Source organism: Nycticebus coucang, chromosome 4 (genome assembly GCF_027406575.1).
Source record: "Nycticebus coucang isolate mNycCou1 chromosome 4, mNycCou1.pri, whole genome shotgun sequence".
Lineage (NCBI taxonomy): Eukaryota > Metazoa > Chordata > Mammalia > Primates > Lorisidae > Nycticebus > Nycticebus coucang.
Window position 1 is genome coordinate 65,516,115 of NC_069783.1, and position 3,145 is coordinate 65,519,259.

Here is a 3,145-nt window from a genome sequence, read left to right on the forward strand (position 1 = left end):
ATGGCTATTTATGCTACCTATTCTCAAGGGCCAAGTATCCATATACATTATTTGTAAACCTTTTGCATGAAAAATAATGTCTTTTCTCCCTATCCATTTACTTATCCAATTATTTATTGATGTGAGTATTGACTCAGGTATTTCTTTTATACTTTAGGTTGTAATCCAATAAATACTACTTTATTTTGTTGCCCAAAGTATTTCAGCTTTGATCCTGGGGAGTCCTTTCAGGTGGCTCTCGTGTCCCTTCGACATAATTTCATCAATTTGGAATTTTGTCTTTGCTTTTTAGAACTTCCTTACTTTTCTGGCACTCTAAGATCCTCCAGGATAATCTTATGTATTTCTTGATCCAGTCCTAGGATTATTTCTCCAAGGATCTTGGTTTCTTTCATTATATTTTTATTTACTATTATCAATTTTTTAGAAATGTAACTTTCTCCCCTCACCCCCAGTCAGTCTGCATCTTCTCTCTCTTACTCTCCCGGAGGGAGAGAAGAATCGATGGCAAATGACGGCTGCCCCAGAGCAACACCAGACCCAGCTCCATGTCCAGGAAAGAACACTGTGCTTCCTCCCCATGGTTTATATGTTTAGAGAAATTTCTCTAGTAATGATCCCTGAAAGTATAGTCTTTTTTTTTTTTTTTTTTTGTAGAGACAGAGTCTCACTTTATGGCCCTCGGTAGAGTGCTGTGGCCTCACACAGCTCATAGCAACCTCCAACTCCTGGGGCTTAAGCGATCCTCTTGCCTCAGCCTCCCGAGTAGCTGGGACTACAGGTGCCCGCCACAACACCCGGCTATTTTTTTGTTGCAGTTCGGCCGGGGCCGGGTTTGAACTCGCCACCTTCGGTATATGGGGCCGGCGCCTTACTGACTGAGCCACAGGTGCCGCCCAGTATAGTCTTTTTTTTAAAAAAATTTATTTATTATTAAATGATAGCTGTGCACTTAGAATGGTACATGTGAAACTTACTAAATGTAGAATATAAATGTCTTAACACAATAACTAAGAAAATGCCAGGGTGGCTATGTTAACCAATGTGATGAAAATATGTCAAATGGTCTATAAAACCAGTGTATGGTGCCCCACGATTGCATTAATGTACACAGCTGAAAGTATAGTCTTAACGGTAACATTTCAATGGAATAAAATGATTACAAATACTAGGAGAAAATACAATAAAAAGAGATTCATGACTTCTTCCCTGAAAGTTTCATAACATTATTGAAAGAAATTAAAAAGACTTAAATAGAGGAACAGAATATATTCACAAATTGAAGATCCAGTATTGCAAAGATGTTAATTTCACCCAAATAGATTCATTGATTCAATTCAATCTCAATGAAAATCTCAGATAAATTGTAAAAATGAATAAGCTTATCCTAAAATTTATAGTAAAAGTTAAGTACAGTATAGCAAGTTAAGGATAGTAAAATAGTTAAGATAATCTTGAAGGAGAAGAACTTAATATAAAACCAGAAGAAGGAAGAAAGTGTGGCATTGACTAAAGGATAAACAAATAATGATATAAAGAAATATTTCAATGAAATAAATGGGTCTTGAAAGTGAATCACATGTGTATGGCCATTTCCACTTCCTGAAATTTTAATATAAAAAATTTCAAACAAAAAGCAAAATTGAAAGTTTACAGTGAGTACCTATACACTCACCAGCTAGAGTTTACTACTGGCATTTTTCATTGCTTGCTTAATTGTATATTTATCCATCCATTTATCTACCATATTTTTGTTGCATTTCAAAGTACATTTAGACATACATACATTTGGCCCTAAATATTTCAGCACGCATACCACTAACTAGATTTCAATATTTCTTTACAGTTCTTTACTTCTGATGTAAAATTTACATACAGTGAAATGAACAAGTAAGACTATAATTGCTGAAACTGAAGAAATATACAGACTGTGTAACACGATTCCCTATCAAGTTATAGAATATTTCCTTTATACTAGAACATTCATCATGCCTATTCCCAGTCAATCCCTGTCCTATTCCCCCGAGACAGTAACAACCCTGGTCCTTTTCACTATTTATTTTTTTACACATTCTAGAGTTTCATATAAATGAAATCATGCCGTGTGTTATATTGCCGCATCCAGCTTCTTTCACTGAGCATAACCTCATTAAGACTTACCCATCTTGTTTATTTTTATTGAGTTGTACTCCATTGTATGCATAGACCAGCTTTTTTCACCCCTTCTATTGATCGACATGGGCAGTTTCCAGTTTTTGTCTATTGTGAATAAAACTGTCACGATTTTTTTTATTTTTAAGTCCTTTGTGAACATAAGATTTAATTTCTCTTGTACAAATATAAGGGCAGACAATTACGTTTGCTAAGTCATTCTAGAAAAGTGCTGCAAACCTCATTGCTGAATATCACTACGGTCACCTTTAAAGTGCTCCCCTTGGGAAGCCATACGCTGACCTCAGTGCCTAGCCCACCCTTTAAAGCACTTTTTCCAGGAGTATCTAGGAGTGAAATTGATGTGTCATAGGGCAGGCATATAAATAGCTTTGCAAAAAAAACTGTCAGAACTTTTTCAAAAATAGCTGTACCATATGACAGTTTTCTTAAGCACCCAGTTGGGGATATAGAGAAAGCAAAACAAGAATGCAGGGAACATGTTGCCATGTCTATTCTTGAGTTCTAAGTTCCCTAGTTAGTTTCTCTTCTTTTCCTGACCTTTCAGGATCTTCTTATGTTGTTTAATATATAAAATCCAAGGGCATGATCTGTACCAAGTGGGATAAATAGGAAGAAATGTGTCTTCATTTATCTTATTTAAAATTGGAAATGTATTGCTATTTTATTTCATTTTGAACATGCTCATCATAGGTCAGTTTGAGGTCTGTCACTGGAGTCATTGATCGTCCTGACTTTTTGTGGGTGGGGACAGAGCTTACCATGTGTTTGAAGATAGGTAACATAGTGGTCAGAGTTTGTGAGTAAGAGGAAAGACACCGAGTCAGTTCATGACTAAGAGGAAGTGTCTGATCCCTGTCTCAAGGGAAGATGCTCTGAAAGAAAATGGCTCAGGTCACCACTGAGGGATGCCAGAGGAAGGGAACAGCACATGGGCAGGTCACAGAATGAGTAGCTCTGAAAAATAGCAGAG

The 3,145-nt window shown here is 36.4% G+C and overlaps 1 pseudogene; it reads right to left on the reverse strand.

Annotated features, from left to right (window-relative positions):
* Positions 1 to 450: 450 nt before the first annotated feature.
* LOC128585017 (uncharacterized) lies at positions 451 to 636 on the reverse strand (annotated as a pseudogene).
* Positions 637 to 3,145: the final 2,509 nt, after the last annotated feature.